The 18,429-nt window shown below is 41.0% G+C and overlaps 1 non-coding gene across 1 annotated transcript; it reads right to left on the bottom strand.

Moving 5' to 3' along the window:
* Positions 1 to 1,337: 1,337 nt before the first annotated feature.
* trnan-guu (transfer RNA asparagine (anticodon GUU)) lies at positions 1,338 to 1,411 on the bottom strand. The gene has a single exon. It is a non-coding gene; the product is annotated as a tRNA-Asn (tRNA).
* Positions 1,412 to 18,429: the final 17,018 nt, after the last annotated feature.

The following is an 18,429-nucleotide window of genomic DNA, read 5'->3' as shown; positions in this document are numbered from 1 at the left end:
GGTCGCAACAGCAAGCGTTGGAGGGATATAAAGACTAAATTCCTTGAAATGACTTTAACTGTAGCTAGCATTTTCAGTCGATTTAAACTCGAACTTTAGTAATCTAATTTTTGAAAAATTGCGTTTAGAAGGTACAAAAAAATCACTTTATTGGAGTACAAAGGCCTGAAGAGAATAATTATAGGGACTGGATTGAAGGGCTGTAATAGACATTCAAATTAAATAAATGCTGAATTAAAAGAGAGAAGGGGTATTGCGTTGAAATAGACTAGTAAACCCAATGAACGAAGCCAGGACTTTGGATACAAATATATGTATGTAAGAAGCTCAAGCCCAAATCGTCTGTATAGAACACATAACAGGCAAGCCATAAAATTAGAGCAAAAGACATTACATTGCAATGCAAAATAGACTGTCACAAAGCAAGACAATTGGTATTTGGTTGTAGTAGAATCACATGGTAATGATCAGCAATGGATATTTAATTAATAATATACAAGATTAAGAAGTAAGTGTGTCGTTCTGTCAAGATAAAGTTAGATTATTTGTAAGCCGCCAACGACTACACTGCTACCTCTGAAACAAAGAGGATCCAGATCAGAAGCACAAAATTTCGTGCCAGGTTGCCTAAGCGAGGTTGCATTATAAGGCAATTTCAAAATGGCTGTGTTTTATATGTAAGGACACAATTGCTCCACGTGTAAATAAATATGAAACCGCAATATAAGTCTGGACAGCAACACTACATTCATGCCCAGACTGAATTTGAATTAAAAATACTTAAGACAAATTGTATCAAAGATTTTGTGCCTTTAGAAATCAAACAGTGGACTCAAAATTGTTACATTTTACAATTCCGGCAAATGAGACTTTTTGTCTTGGGCGGTGGTGTGTTTGGTGGAATAATTTTTTTAAAGACCTCTGGACTAACAACAGCAGTAATGTTCATGTGATTGAATCCACCAAAGAACAGGCACATGAAGAGAAAATAAAGATCATGAACAATACCGGTGCGTGGAAAGAGCGTTATGGGACAAAAATATAATTTCTAAGAAAATATTTGAATATATTTTGCATGTGATACTTAATAAGAACATACATAATTCGTGTAGGAACAAGATTAAGGATATTAACTAAGACACTGCAACTATAAATAACCTCGAAAAGCTTTAAGAAATGATCTCGTCTCCTAGTTAAAAGAAAGGCAATGCATGATAACAGAGCCCTTGCATTGATAAATGCAAAGTTTTTTAAATTATTTAAAGTGAATCAAATAATAAATTGATCAATGTATATGTGAAACTCCGTAAGAAGGTTGTGAGAGAAAAATGTAGTACCGTCCCTGGGTGGGCTCGAACCACCAACCTTTCGGTTAACAGCCGAACGCGCTAACCGATTGCGCCACAGAGACTTACTGGCTGCGATTGCCTGCTCACGTCGTATTAGTAGAATAACTCCTTTCCCGCTACTTAAGACTGGTGAGTAAGACAATTATATAGAACATATTCTCTAACAACAATTAGAAAAAAAATTCCGTTCAGCAGATTGCAAGTCTAAAGAGTGCTTAAGCACATTAACCCTTTCCAGACTAGTTTCAGGATTTCTTGTGTTTTTTCCTGCAGCGTGCTATGGACAGTTTCATAGATTTTGCTGTCGCTAAATTCCTGCTACTAGGAATAAATAAACATGAAATATCTTCACATACGACTTGAAAAACAAAACTGATCACATAATTGCATTTCTCTGTGAAGCTTCGATGACTGATTTTTTAAGAAACATTAATTTTACAGGAAGAAAACTGAAAAAAAAACCTTAATCCTAATTAATATGATTTTAAATCATGATCCCGACTTATTAGAAATTCTAACAGCAGATCAATTAAGCAGAGTAGAAATTATTTTTGCCTCTAACATATTTATCGGCTTTTGTTTTTACATGGCAAATCTAAACAACTGTTGCATTTCAGTGAAGCAGAATTAAGTGAAAGGGCAATTTTGTTCCAGAACAACTGCTTTTCCTAATGCAAAATACAAACTGTTGGAAGAACTCGGCAGGTCGAACAGCATTGGTGGAAGCAACGGAATAGACGACGTTTCGGGCGGAGAGTCTGTATCAGCGACTGATTTATCCTGATGCAGGGTATTGACCCGAAACATCGATTATCCCTCTGACTCCACGGACGCTGCTCGACCCACTGAGTTCCTCCAGCAGTTTGATTTTTGCTTCAGATTTCAGCATCTGCAGCCTCTGTTGTGTCTGCTTTTTCTAATGTTCAGAAATTGAAAGGTGTTTTTGTTCAAAGGGACCTGGTGTCCTAGTGCACCGAATCACTGAAAGTTAACGTGCAAACCACCACGAACGATAACAGTATATTGGCGTTTAAAAATTAAATTAGTAAATTGGTTTATTGCCGTCACGTATACCGAGGTACAGTGAAAAATTTAGTTTTACATGCTATCCATACAAATCATTTTATTACAACAGTGCATTGAGGTAGTACAAGGGAAAACAATAACAGAATGCAGAATAAGGTGTTACAGTTACAGAGAATGTGCAGTGCAGGCAGATAAAAAGGTGCAAGGCCATTGCAAGAAGATTTCATAACAAGTGTAGGGACGTCTTGCTCCACTTCTATAGAGCCTTGGTGAGACCGCTCTTGAAGTATTGTATACAGGTCAGGACTTCCTACCTAAGCAAGAATATTCTTGCTATAGAGGCAGTGCCAGGGAAGGTTTGAACTAATAACGATTCAGGGGTCTCACCAGAAACGTCAACCATCCTGCTGTTTCACCTCTTGAGTTCTTCAGCAGAATCCCCACTTTAACTCCCCTCTATCTTTCAGTCCTGATGAAGGGTCTCGACCCCGAAACGTCGACTGACCATTTCCCTCCATAGATGCTGCCTGACCCCCTGAGTTCCTCCAGCATTTTGTGTGTTGCTGAGTTCTTCAGCAGTTTACCTTTGTTTGCGAAGTTTCGCCAGGTCGATTACTGGCATGGTGGGTTCGTCGTAAAATCAGAGAAGTTAACTAGTCTGGGCGTGTACTCTCTGCAGTCAAGAATGAGAGGTAAATTCTTTGAAGCATACCCAATTATTATGGTCCAGGTGAAGGGTCTCGACCCGAAATGTCGACTGTCCATTTCCCTCCACAGAGGCTGCCTGGCCCCCTGAGTTCCTCCAGCAATTAGTTTTTTTGCTCCTGATTCCAGCATCTGCAGTCTCTTGTGACTCCAGTTATTAAGGGGTTTGACCGGGTAGATGTAGGGATAATGTCTACCTTGGCTGGGGTATCTAGGACTAGGGGTCATAGCCTTAAATAAGAGGCAAGTCACTCAGTACAGAGAGCAGAAGAAATCTCTTCACCCAGAAGGCAGGAGTCTTTGGATTATGGGCGCTCAGTCGCTGAGGTTATTGGAGAAATCGATAGATATTTTTTAGATATTAAGGGATATGGGTTTAGTTAAGGAGAGTGGCGCTGAAGTAAAAGATCAGCTAAAATGTTACTGAATGGCGGAGAGATAGAATTGCCCACTCCTACTTCTACCCTCTTACGTTTGCCAGATTTATTTTGTTTTGGTTGAAGTGTTTTGCCACAACATTAAAATACACCGGGGTTTGGAAGAACATTTATGCTTGCAGTTCCAACACTGGGGAGAGGAGAAGAAAGTAATTTGTGTGTGTGTGTGTGTGTGTGTGTGTGTGTGTGTGTGTGTGTGTGTGTGTGTGAGAGAGAGAGAGAGAGAGAGAGAGAGAGAGAGAGAGAGAGAGAGAGAGAGAGAGAGAGAGAGGTCATTTTCCCAGGACATCAAATAGTTAACAGGAAACCAGCGTGCTTGGTTGCAGCTGTCAATCAGCCGGCGACTGCAGATGGATCAAGTTGCTCAGCTGATGTAAATGAATCTGCCTGTTGGGGGGAGGGGAGATAATTGGTTGAATGGTAAAGGTAATAGATTCCACTGGCTACAGCCTGGAAAAAAAGGCATCTGCAATCAGTTGTTCATTGTAATTACTCATTCCTGTCCTGAACGGAAAACCAACTGAGAGAGAGAGAAAAAAATCACGACAAATTCTGACCTAGCGGCTGGAAAGCACAGCAATAAAATAAGATCCTGAATGATTATTGTGATAACGTTCTTGATGCGCGGATTGAAGAGGAGTGGAGGGAGGGGGGGTGGGGGGGGGGGGAGGTACAAATGTTCGAAAATTTCTCGGGGTTCCCCACCCCAGCAGAATTATAACATTCACATAGATTGGCGGCTAGATAATTTAATCGGAATCTCAGTTGGAATATCGCTGCAACGTTACATTTGTAGTAACATTCGCCTTCCAATCTCCAATCTTTTGTTCATATTGTTGTATCTTAGACGTTATTGATGACTCAATACAAATTGTGTGCTGGGGTTCTGGAAATGTTTCATTCAGCTTCATACGTTCTCAATGTAAATGCGTTATATTAACAGCGATCTGCCCATCCTCGGCTATTTGAATGTCACGCAGCTTTCAATGCCCTGTTCACACATCAGGCATTTTGGTACGTGCTACATCATGAATCGTCATCATGGCTGTCTTGGTGAATATTACTGGACTCACCACCATACCCCCAAAAATGCCTGTGGTTTGTAAAATAAATGTACAGATCATTCCATTGCAAGTCATCCATCTCATTTACTCTAAGTGCTGAAAACAAACAGCAATCGTTCAGGCTTTCAACTTGGTTACTTGATGCTTGTCAATAAAAGACGAGCTAAAATAGTTGCGTGCACACAAAAAGAATCATGCACGTTTGTATAATATATTTCTTAACTTGTTAGAAAATATAATCTAATAAATAACGTGCATGAGCTGCTATTGATGTTTTAGTTTTCTCCATTGAACAATTTGATTTTAATATTAATTGGAACTTTTATGAAGAGGGGACCTTATGTCACTTTGTATGAATCCGTATTCACTCCCTCACCCTCCACTACATCCTCCTGTTATTTATTCGTGGTCTTCCGGAAAACCTCGAATTCTGAACTGCGAGTTAAAGTGGAATAGAAAGGAGGTTTTCACTCTCAATGCAGAATATTTTGTCACATCCACTAAAATTAAGGTGAGCCTCCCAATTCCGACCTCTACCGCTGTAAAAAAAAGCTTACCATTCTTAGATGACCAAAGTTACAGCATGCAAAAAAAATTGCACCGAAGGTTATTCGTATATTTCGGTTACTGTTGGATAGAAAGAAAACGTAACCAGTGCTCCAGCCCCCAAGCGATGTACCACATGGTGGAACCCGTTCTGTGTGCCCCATCAAGTGACCTGCCGGCGTGAGCTGGCTTTATGTCTGCACAAGCGTTGTGAGACCCACTTACTGGTCTACTGGTTTGTTAGTTCAGGACAATTCGCAGGGCATTGTTGTCAGGTTGCACAGGATATTTGACTGATGTGGTGCAAACTAAGAACACCGAATTAGAGGAAATTATGCTGTAACTGGTCCGCACATCTTCACTCTAATTTAAAAGAGAACCCAGTGGATATTGGAAATTGATTGGAAAGGGGCATTTAAGAGACTGTTAGATAGACACATGTATGATAGAGAGATGGGGGGGGTATGTGGGGGGGAAGAGTTAGATAGATCTTAGAGCAGGATAAAATGTGGGCACAACATTTGTGGGCCGAAGGGCCTGTACTGTGCTGTAGTGTTCTATGTTCTATGATTTAAAGCACAAGATGACAGAAATACTTAGCAGTTCAAACAGAATCCGTGGAGAGAGAAACAAATTTAACGTTTTAGGTCAGTGGCTTGTTATCAGAACTTTCATACGATTACCTATTTCTTTGCGTGCAAGGCACGTTCAGTGTGTGTGGTTATATTTCTTCCCGTGAAGTGATTTAAGGAACCTATCTGGAATTGTCCCCTCACTCTGGCCCCCCTTGCGAAAGGGTCGGGGGAGGGCAGAGTAACCACGACCCAAGTGCATCAAAGTGAATCTCACTGCCTGTTTTATTGTTAATGCCCAGTGACTTCTGCAATCATTGAATCATACAGCACAGAGATAGTTTACATTCTCCACCCCCTCAAATCTAATTGTTTGAAGCAGCTACCCTCTTGGTCATACTTGCCTGCTCTTTCCCCACACCCTTATACTTTACTTCCTCTACGTAAATATCCAACTTCTTTATGAAAGTTACCGTTGAATCTGCTTCCATCACCATTTCTAGCATTTCATTCAAGATTATAAAACTGTTTTAGAATCTGCTCATTTTCCATCCCCACTCCAACACCAACCCATCACCTTGTCTTCTTCCAATGTTTACATCTATGTCAGATGCCTTACAACTAACCACGTCTATATCCTCCTATTACGGACATGCGTGCTGGTAGAAGAAGTTCCTGTATTGTAAGTTAAACACGCCACAGTTAAAGGAAAATCAACGTTTCAGGTTTAATGCCATTTTATGGAGTTTGCCAAATCCGATCCTCCCGTTCATCCCTGTTTATAATGTGGATTTAGCTGAAAACCATTGTAACTAATCGCTCCGCGTTCAAGGAAAGATTATCTCTCGTGCAATAAAGCAGAAAATCGCCCTAAAACATAGGAATTTTTCCGGAATATGTAAATTGAACCCTTACAAGAATCCGAAACTAAAATCTTCGGGGGATATTTTACTAACTTATTGAATGGTGAATTTGTTTTAGAAAACACAATTGCATATTTGGAGGATCATTTGACCAAAAATAAATTCGAAGCCTGTGAGGTTCCATTGTATTGTGGCTTTGCTCTATAGGACGTGCATTTATTAACCGAAAGTCAAGGGGAGTTTTAGTGGATAATGTGTGAACGGGATACGGCAGGATATTGGAGAATGGGATATATTTGGTAAGAAAGAAGCTCTGTAACCCTTCACTTGACTGGGATGGCTCAGAGAGCCTTACAGCCAAGGACGTTCTTTTCTACCGTTGAAGGAAGTGTCTAGATTGTACACAGCAAGGTCCCGCAAAGAGCAATGAGATACTCTGCTAGAAAATATGTTCTTGGTTTCGGGAATTCGCCGCGAGCTTCTTTCCCAGGGCACCAATGCTCAATACAAGAGGGCATGGCTTTAAAGTAATGGGTGAGAAGTTCAAGGGAGATATCAGAGGGAGGTTTTTCACTCAGAGAGTGGTTGGGGCATGGAATGCGCTGCCTGGGGTAGTGGTGGAGGCAGGTACATTGGTCAAGTTCAAGAGATTATTAGATAAGCATATGGAGGCATTTAACATGGGGGATATGTGGGAGGAAGGGGTTAGATAGTCTTAGGTGTGATTTAAAGGTCGGCACAACATGGTGGGCCGAAGCTCCTGTATTGTGCTGTATTGTTCTATGGTTCTATGAATCTGGTTCTCTACATTTGTAGTAGTGGGGGCAATAGCTGGCGTTAATATCCCGGTTGAGTTGGATGTTAGGAAGATAGTAATGGAGTTATTGTTGGAACAGGGAGATTCACCTGATTGGATCTGTAGTGTTGCGGTGGGAGCTTGGTTGAGTCTAGTCACCAGCAAAGCCTCGTTGATGGTTCAGGCAATCCCGAAACTTGATCGGTTTGGCTTCTATCCTTCCCCAAGAACGTCAGTCTGACAATACTCCAAACCATCATTAAACATATGCAACAACGTTACTAGGTATCTGGCAAATGCACAGGAGCCTTCTTCGACTTTAGTAGGTCTAACCCCATCAACGAAACCTTCCAATCCGTTCTCCCTCATGTACATATCCCTTAAACACCGGTGCATTATCTTATTCACCTCAACCGTTCCCATCAGCAGAGAATCTCCTGAAATCATAGAATTGCCACGGCACGGATGGAGGCCATTCGACCCGTCTAGTCCCGGGGTCGCGTGCTAATAAAGCAATTTGGTCAGTCCCAATGTCCGCTGGATTCCAACAGCCCAGCAGAATATTCACTCTCAGTTACCTGTTCAATTCCCCTTTGATGGTTCTAACTAATTCTATTTCCGCCACCCGCACAGGCAGTGAGTTTCAGATTACAATCACTCGCGGCGTAGGAGTTTGATTACTCGTGCGGCCTCAAACTCTTCAATGAGGGGTTCCAGAAATCTGTTGCTTTATAGCAAAATGCTCTTCCTTGGAGATATAGCCCCATGACACAGACTTTCCTAGATTCTTAAATGATCATGAAAACAATTAAACACCTGCTTATGATCTCATTTGATGAATACTCAATCATTCCTCGCGATTGTTCTTTATTCTGTTAGAGGATGTGAGCGTCGCCGGCTCAATCCTCATTTATTGCCCGTCCTCATCTCCACCACCGAGGAGACGGTGGTGAGCCAGCTTCTTGAACTGTTGCACTCCTTCTGGTGAAGATGGTCCCAACGTACTGCTGGGTAGAGAATTGCTGGGGTTAGACGATGAAGGATTAAATGGGTGAAGATTCAATTCCATCAATAGCTTCAGTTTTCGAAGATCAAATGCAATTTACCATAAACACGGTTAGCAGTGTATCCAGATTATCTCACTGTGAGAAATTAGGCTCAGGGTTTGTAGGTAGATTTCCCTGTGAAGATAGAACCCAGAAAGCATTGTAGTTGTCGCTCCCCTGTCCAATTACCCGCCCTCGCTTCTCACATCCTGCAGAGAAGCCCTGTAACGGGAACTCAGTGATTTTCTGCCCCAAGTTACCTTCACCCCTGGTTTCTTTGGTCTGCTTTGCGTTGGGGAATACACATTTTGAAGCACCCGAGTCGGTTTTTATCATTTTATAAAGTGATCAGGTGCAGGACTGGATGACATCCATAAATCCACTCTCAACATCCGCAGCAGTCAGTGTGCGAGGCAAGTCAGCAGAAAGAGTTGGTCTTGGGGCTTCCACTGTGAATTAGTCTTTTGTTTAAAATACGCCCCATGGTTTAGTTTTTGCTTTCTGCCGGGATGATCTCGCCTCTGTCATGAAGGGAACCATGAACTTTCACAAAAAGTGGAATATTCGAGAATCAAAGACTGGAGACATTTGAACTGTAGAGACTGTACGTGAACTAGTTGTCAAACTCCGCTGGAACAACGGGTTTAACAATACGCCTCATGTAATGAGTCAGGCATCCAAAATTGATGACGTGAGTTCAGATTACTTGTAGGGATATTTAGTATTTAGATTCACTCTTTCCAAAGACGGGTCATTCAGCTAACAGCTGTTCCGACTACACTCTCTGGTAACTCCACCAGACATGACTCTACAGATAATTGATGATGCTGCCTACAACTAGGATTTGCGGCCTTTTCTCATATTGGAACCATTTCATAATCTGAAGTTAGCGAAAATAAAGAAAATAATCGTGACGCAAGAGACTGCAGACGCTGGAATCTGGAGCAACACATAAAAGGCTGGAGGAACTCAACGGGTCAGACAGCATCTGTGGAGGGAAATGGACAGTCGACGTTTCGGGTCGAGACCCTTCATCAGGAATGGAAAATAGTCGTGGAGGGTTTTTCATTGTTAATACCACATTTCGCCAGTAAAGATGACATTCTCGACACCATTTTCTCTAATTGATGAAATGAGATTGGTCTATTTGAGAAGAAATACCTGCAATTTGAAACAGGGGCTAATTCTATAACCCAAGTCAGTACCTGAAGGTCCTTTTCAATGATTTATCCACCGCTAGTTTTAGCCCGACCATTAAAATAGTTTGAATTTGCAAGCTCCGTTCTACAAGTCCCACTGGGGCAAGACTGTTCGCTTAACCAGACCTGTCAAATGTCCCGTGACTTTCGTGGCTATTAAGATATCACCAGATAGTCACCACAAATCTACAGGGAAACAAGATTAGCATTACACGTTTGTATTAAAATTCAAACGACCATTCCTTAAAATTGTTTTTTAATCTGTAAATTAGAACAAGAGAGAGCCCTTAGTTCACGGTAAGTTTTAAACTTTCGAAGCACGGTGACATATATTGTGAGAGCATTTTGTAGGTCTCATATAGAATCAAGAGCGTCCTATATATATTGGTTTCAGTCATCTGCAATATATTGGAGTATTGACAGTGTTTGGTATTTGAAAAAAGAACTTTAAATAGTTCATTTGCAAAGCATTTGGAAAAGTAAATTACTTATGTGGAACATTTTAACATGTTAATTCTTGTACGTTTCAGCTGACTTTGTTATTGCGTAAACTATTATGTTTGGCTGAGGTAACTGTTATGGGTGGAAATTATTTGTCAGATTTGGAGCTGGTGTTCATTCTATCCTCTCCAGTTGCAGATATGAGTATTTAGGTCTTTTTCAAAGTTGATTTGTAGCTTCGGGCAAATAGACGGTAAGAGCACAGACAGTGTGTCCAGGAGGGCACATCAGAGAAAGTTAAGAAAGTATCTACTTCTTAGCCCACTATTGTGCTTCTGATCCATTTTTTTTGTAACAGGGGAGTTGTATCAACTCCTTTCATCACTTACACTGCCCAGTATTTAGATTGCTTAATTCCCGCAAAAGCGGTGATTTCAAGGCTCCAATGCACAGGATCGAAAGAGGCTGCAGAGGGTTGTAGACTCAGCCAGCTCCATCATGGGCACAACCCTCCCCACCATCGAGGACATCTTCAAGAGGCGGTGCCTCAGGAAAGCGGCATCCATCATTAAGGACCCTCGCCACCCGGGACATACCCTCTTCTCGTTACTACCGTGGGGGAGGAGGTACAGGAGCCTGAAGACCCACACTCAACGATTCAGGAACAGCTTCTTCCCTTCCGCTATCAGAGTCCTGAACGGTCCATAACCCATGAACACTACGTCGTTATTCCTCTTTTTCACTATTTTATTTATTTTTGGTAACTTATGGAGATTTTTATGTCTTGCACTGTACTGCTGCCACAAAACAACGTATTTCACGACATAGGTCAGTGATAATAAACCTGATTCTGGTTCTGATATGAATTTGAACTTGAATAGCGATTGATCTGGGAACCTTAAGCTCTGAGATGACAGCTATCATTTATGAAGCGCCTCGAATAACGTAAAGCACTCGGAGGTGTATACCAGGAGTGTAATCCGTCAAAGATCGTCACTGAGCCACAGAAAGGGATGGAATAGGTGGCAATTAAAAACTTAATCAAAGTAGTACATTTTAAATAACTTATTTTAAAGAAAGAAAAATGACATCTTAAGAGGGAAAATTTGGAACTTTGGGCCTTGACAGCCGGAGCAATGATGTCAATTAAAATGGGCCATAATCAAACGCTAATTAAAAAATTGAAGGGTCTAGATATTTTAAAGATTTTTAAAGATATCGCAACGATAGAGAGGGGGGGGGTAACGTGGAGACGTTTAAAAATAAGGATGAACTTTTTACGATTGAAACATAGTTCAAATAGAATAGCGTGTTGGTCAGTAAGTGCATCTGAACAGCAGTGGTGGGATTATAACACGGACATCAGAGTTTTGGATAACAAGTTTACAGAAGGTAGAATCTGGGAGGACCATTGAAATGGTCAGGTGTGGAGGTATCAAAGGCATATGTGAGAGTTTTGGCAGCAGGTGAGTTAAGTCAAGGCGCAACTCGGTGTACTGATGTATGGGATGATCTGACTGGCTGGCATGCAAACAAAGCTTTTCAGTGTATCTCGGCACATGAGATAATAATAAAGAAATGACCAAACCAAGTCAGGTAATGTCATGGAAGTGGAAATTAGTGCTGTTGGGGATAGGTTGGATAGATGGTTAGAAACATAAGTTGGGGTCAAATATGACACTGTGAACAGGGAGAGGGATTTCGTCAGTTACTAGGGAATGGAGTCTGTGGCAGAAATCAATCGCTGTGATTTTACTTCTATCAAATAAGGGTCACTGGATCTGGACAATATTTTAGATATTTAAGACCATAAAACCACAAGAACTAAGAACAGGGCCAACTCTTTTCCATGACAGTAGATATCCTCCAAGCATTTACTTTGTTCTGCCCCTTAAGAAACTTATATGTTTCAATAAAATCGCCGTTCATTTCATTGTACATAGATCCAATTTGCTTAACCTTTTCTCATAAGACAATTCCCCCATGCTTGAGATCAACCTTCTCTGAACTGCCTTCAATGATAATATACCTTCCCTTAAGTCAGAGGATTGAAGCTGCCTCACAGTACTCTAGATGTGGTCTCATTCGTGCCTTGTATAATTGCACTAAGACTTCCCTACTTTTATACTCCAACGCCCTTGAAATAAAAAAAACCATTCCATTAGCCTTCCTGGTTACTTGCCGCACTTGTATACCAACATCCTGTGTTTCATACATGAAGACCTTAAACCCCTCCTTGTTCTGCAAATCTTTCTCTTTTTAAATTAGGATACTTTTTCACATTTCCTTCCAAAGTGAACAACTTCACATCTTCAGATATCAAAATGTTACAAAAGGGGTGCTAAGTGGTTCAGAATTGAAGCCTCGGCTACATAAAGTCAGTGGTAAGGTCTTGGATGATAGTACAACCTAAGTTTGCTGATGATACTAAATCAGCTGGTTAAGCGAACTATAAGAAGGATACAGTATCTGGCAAGTGATATAACTAGGTTATGTTAGTACATAAAGAAATTGCAGAGGGCTGGTTCATGAAATACAGTAAATTCTTATGCAGCTAAATCAAAAGTAATTGTTACGTTGATCTTCTTTGCAATGGGATTTAAAATGCAAGACAATTGAAGAATGATGCAATTGTGTAGGGCATTGGTGAGATCACACCCGGAATCCTAAGTGAGGATTTGGTCTCCACATCCTTTTTTTCAAAAAAAAAATTACGTTGTAGATGACGCAGCTGAGATTCACCAAGGTGATCCCCGGGGCAAGGATATTGTACTTTACGGAGAAGCTGACTAACACTGACCCATCCCCACTAGTGTTCGGGTGAACGAAAGGTGACCTCATAGAAACTGGTAAGATTCTGATAGGGATTGAGGGAATGGTTGTTGAAGAGTTCAGAACTAGCCTTGGAACATGGTCTTAGAATAGGAAGCTGTTAACTGAGATCCGGATATTTTTCTTTTACTCAGTGGGATGCAAATCTGAAGAATTCTACAACCCGGCATAACGTGCATGTTAAATGCTAAAATCGAAAAATCTTTGGACTCTGAATCAAATGGCATAAGGGACGGGTGGAAATGTGGACATAATCTGATTGGATGCCACGGCCCATTTCCTTTGTTCCTTGGAATATTTGGTTGACGGAAATTTCAGCTCATCCATTATGGATAAATCGTTTGATGACTGAGAGAAATACGTGTGGAGGGTCAATGGTGAGGTTGAGTTAAACCGTCCGCATACATATGAAAATAGAAGTGTTAATGGATGGTGTTGAGTAGAGGTACGGTGTAAATGAGAAACAGGAGGGGACAAGAGGGAATAAGTCAACAGGTAAGCGATGGGGTAAAGTTTCATTGGCACGTATTGTGCTCTTAATAAAATATTTAAGATGTTTTCTGAGATTAAATTGATTCCCGCGGGTCCAAATAATATTTTAATTGTGGGTTGTCTGACTGCTCTGTAACGCTAAACAAGCTCAACTCTTAACATTAATGAAAACGGAAGAATAATTGTATCCATATCAATGAGTAATTGCGGGAACACCTTCATCAGAAGGACTACAGCGGTCCATGAAAGTGGCCCACAACTACCATCTCAAGGACAGTTAGAACGCGAAACAAAAGTTGGCTTTGGCAGTGACCCCCAGACCCCGAGAATGAGTTGAGAACCAAAATCGGAGTCCAGCTCCAGATAAAGAAATGCATCAACGTCAACAACTCATTGGAATTGGAAACCATCTACTACTAATATCTAGAATCAGTACAATGGAACCAGCGAAGGCAAAAACAAATGTTATAGCTCAATTAGCTTCAGGATTATTGGAAATGTAGCTTGTCATTCCAGTCATAGGGTATTGCTCCAAACATTAATTCGCTATTCATTATTTTAGTTTTCAACTGGACAAGGGAGACTAATCAAATTGGTATTGGTACTGGTTTATTATTGTCACTTGTACCGAGGTACAGTGAAAAGCTTGTCTTACAAACCGATCGTACAGGTCAATTCATTACACAGTGCAGTTACGATGAGTTAGTACAGAGTGCATTGATGTAGTACAGGTAAAAAACAATAACAGTACAAAGTGTCACAGCTACAGAGAAAATGCAGTGCAATAAGGTGCAAGGTCACAACGAGGTAGATCGTGAGGTCAGAGTCCATCTCATTGTATAAGGGAACCGTTCAATCGTCTTATCACAGCAGGGTAGTAATTATCTGATCAGTAGCAATAGTCTTATCATAGCGAGATAGTAATAACTGAACGACATCACGTTAAAACGCCAGAATTAGACATTTTCAATCAGGAATAGGAATGGCCGCACGCCTGGAATTCATGTGAAGAGCGAGAGCCTAACAGCCCTGTTCTTGTCAGGTTCTCGGATCCAACGGATTTGTCCAATCTACTCGCACTTGAATTCCTAACTTTGTATTTAGAATTCACGCAGAGATTACTACAAGGAGCTGGTGGGTTTGGATGAGTCGTTTGCTCTTTCCTGACTTTCTTACAATTTGTGGTCTAAAACCGAAAAGTGCTCTTTCAGACTTTGATCCAAGACAATCCCTCTTTATGGCCAAGGTATGAAAACTCCAGATACTTTTTGATCATGAGAACATAAGAAGTCGGAGCAGGATTAGCTCATCCTGCCCCTGGAGCCTGCTCCGTTATTCAACAAGGTCACGATTGATATTCCAGTTCGACACCATTTTCCTACCCTATCCTCTAATCCCCTGATTCCACCAGAAATCTATTCATTCTATTTTAAGTGAGACCCTAACCAGAATCCTCCAAGGCAGAGAATTTCAAAGATGCACCACTCTCAGAGGGAAGAATTTCCCTCAGAATTCATTCCTTATTTTGGGAACGCGACCCCTACTTCTAGATTCCCCAGCCAGGCGAAACGTCCCGATCTGTACTCCGGTGACCAGTCTCACCTTGTGTCGCCAATGAAAACTCCCTACGTATCTTGGTGAAAAGGCCCTAAAAATGTTGCCTGGTCAACTATTTTCATCCCAACAGAACAGAGTGTAAAATTTACTTCCGTCTGGGACCCAGCTGCTTGGAATTGCTTTAAGAAATCTGTCATAAGAATGTTAATTTTAGGGTGTGCCTCAAACATACAGCAACAGGTGAAGCAACAATTTAGTTTATTTCCCCCAGCACTGTGACAAACTGCCGACTGTTTATTCCCATTAAACCCAACGTGAAAACAATAACATATTAATTTCGCTACTGAGAAATATTGCTCGGATGTGTTAGAACATAGACTGAAAGGCCATGAACGAACATTAAATAAAGTTAAGGCGGCATAGCCGTCAGCCCGTCAATATATCAAGGCGCTGATGTGATGTTGGGGCTTACTGAACCTTCCGATTTTACGGCTGTTTAGTTCAATGTAGTTTCCGAAAAGTTCAGCTCATCAAGTTTTATAAATATGAAAACCAAAATTGCTTATCAAGCCAGTTGGTTTGGGCTATTTGAAGGCCAGGCGTGCTTAAAAAAATCTCACTGTTATAGGGATCTATCGGGGAATAACTTTACCCGTATAATCAAAACTCAATTTTTAATTATAATTCGCTTTTCGAAAGAACGTTAAACAGAAGCTGTGACCGCCTTCTCGCACAGAGATCATAAACACTAAAGAGGGGCAGGGATGTTCTAGTGGATGTACAGTCAGGAAGTGCTGGGAATAACTCTGCAGTCCGGGCCGCACTGATGGGGAGAGAAGCAGATTTAACCTTTCAGGTCGATGGCCTTTCATCAGAGCACCTTTTATTTTGCATTGTGTTTTGTTCTCTCCCATACCATTCACCCTTCAACCAACATCCCGATCAGTCCATCTGATCGTCTACTTCACGACTTTCTGTGAGAGCTTCATGTGAGCAAATGGGCAGTTCTTACTTTCATTGAACTTTAAAATAATGCTGTGGAAAAGTCCTTCGAGGCTGCAAACGCTACATAAATGAAAGCCTTTCTACATTCATCACTTGGCCTGGGTCGGAAAAGCTAGTGTTCACAAAGAAAAAATAATGTCTGGACCTATAAATAACATGACTTATAGCAGGCACCATAACGCAGATGGAAATGTTTCCCCATGCGTCGATGTGTGGCTCCGTACCGGCACTCGTTGGTTTTAACTCAGCAGAGGCGCCATGATACATCCCGTACTGAAGTGGCGCATTATTTCACAACCTCGGTTTTAAATTACATTCAATGACTCAGCAGCAATTTAAAACACAATTTGTTTGGGGAGAAAGAAGGGATTGGTTTGGTCTGCTCAGCATGTTGAGATGGATTTATGTGAATTTGTAATAAGCTCTCCCGATGGACTCGCCGAACATGGAATTTTCTGGGCAGCTATTAAATGCTGAGAATCTGCAAGTACGGTGCTTAATACTTATACACCGGTTCTGAATTAGAATTGGGGAAATGCTTTGCCACAAAGAAAGCTAGTTCTTAGAATTAATTATGATCTTTGGTTACTTTTCTTGACGGGAAAACATTTGATGTTACTTTGAAATTAAACATGTCTACAGTGCAAGCTATGATGAAGCACTAAAACAATTCATTTAATCCCATACATATAAATGTACGATACAAGGAAATCACGAGGTATAATTTTCCATCTTATTCCTCGTCTGGTGAGAAGTTGAAATAAACATAATATGATTATTTTGTAACCAGAACAAATGCAAATTCTATAGATCTTATGCACACGTATTCATGCATAAAGTGTGTGGGTGTGTGTATCTGTTGACAGAGGTCGCAAACTTGCCTTCCTCACATGACAGACAGCTTTACAGTCACACTGCTGTTGCTGTTATTAATGCTTTAGCAGAAATTATAGGCCTCTGATTTTTCAAACGAATTAAATATATTCCCAGTGGAGTCAGTTCCTCCTCACAATGCTTAACTACTTGTTTCCACAGTCCAGGCAGGATTCATCAGGAAGTACAAACCTGGTGTGAATATACAGAGGAAAAAATGAGCACTAGTTAGGAACCAATTGCTCACAGGAGTGCGGTTAGCTTGCAGGATTCTTTGCCGCTGGTACATATACCAGCTATGTAGACGCAAATGTAAGTGGAGCACTCGGCAGGATGATTCCTGCGTCGCTGACAACAGATAGAACGGCCCTTTTATCTGCTATTAATTTCACTTCATTGTATTTCCTACTTAGTAATGTAGGTTTCATATACTTATTGCAATGTTCTTTGAGTCTCTGTGAGAGCTTACTATGAGCAAATGGGCAGTTCTTACTACCTCAATGCACTTTTGTAATGGATCATCTGTATGAACGGTATGTAAGACAAATTTGTCACTGTACCTCGGTACATGTGACAATAATGAACCAATTTACCAATTTACCTTCTTTATGTTTACACTTAGCGGCTGATACAGAGGTTTAGCTGCTCATAAGAGCACAAACATCCTTTAAAAACCAAAGAGAGGGATTTTGGGACAGGTATCAGCTTGAATCCAAGTAACTGGTCATGGATGTCGGATACCATTAAGTTGTCATCCAGAGGATTTTATAAATACTTTGTCTGATGAGGCAGCTGGGATAATTTTCACGTGTTATGCAAAATAAACTGGCAAAGACACCGTCGAATTTCGGAATGGTTCCACCGAAAAGACTGAGGACTAATGGTCAATATTTAATATGAACATTCAGGTGTACTTCCGGTTTATTTTTAAACACTTCCTTTAAAAAAATGCAAAACATATTGCGAAGCTCCCGAGACCTAAAACTGCGGCAATGCCAGAGGAAAACAATCATTTTATACCACTGTTAATTGATTGGTCGGGCAAACCCGTTATTTGCATTACAACAACAGCAATGAACCAATGTTAACGCAGTGACCGCGGTTAGATGTGAAATTCCCCTTTATGATGAAGTCGTATTTAATACGTATGCCTAAATCGTTTGTCAGCCCATCGGTTGATTAGAATTTACTGGAAACTCGGTTTAATATTCGGTGCATGAACACACCCGGGTTGAATGTCTTGAAGGGAAAGTCCGCTGTTCTGTGAAGATGTGTTAATGTAACAGAAAGTCCCCTGACGGTGAAAGGAAAGGGTTTTTTTTCATTAAATCCTGATGCGCTTTGGAAACCATACGGTAATGCTTGAAGAGTAACTGTCCTGTAAGCGTCCTGATGAAGGGTCTCGACCAGAAATATCGACTGTTCATTTCCCTCCACAGATGCTGCCTGACCCGTCGAGTTCCTCCAAAATTTTTTGTGTTGTTCCAGACTTCCAGCATCTGTGGTCTCTGTGTCTCCATGCTTGAAGAGTAATCAGTACTACAATGTAAAATGTCGGTACATATTCAGACTCAAGCCAGAGTCCATTAAGAGGGAATGTTATCGTAAATGTTATCGCATAAACAA

Source organism: Pristis pectinata, chromosome 25 (assembly GCF_009764475.1).
Source record: "Pristis pectinata isolate sPriPec2 chromosome 25, sPriPec2.1.pri, whole genome shotgun sequence".
In the NCBI taxonomy this organism is placed as follows: domain Eukaryota; kingdom Metazoa; phylum Chordata; class Chondrichthyes; order Rhinopristiformes; family Pristidae; genus Pristis; species Pristis pectinata.
Note: the sequence above shows the minus strand (reverse complement) of the source record. Positions and strands in the feature narration are given on the sequence as shown.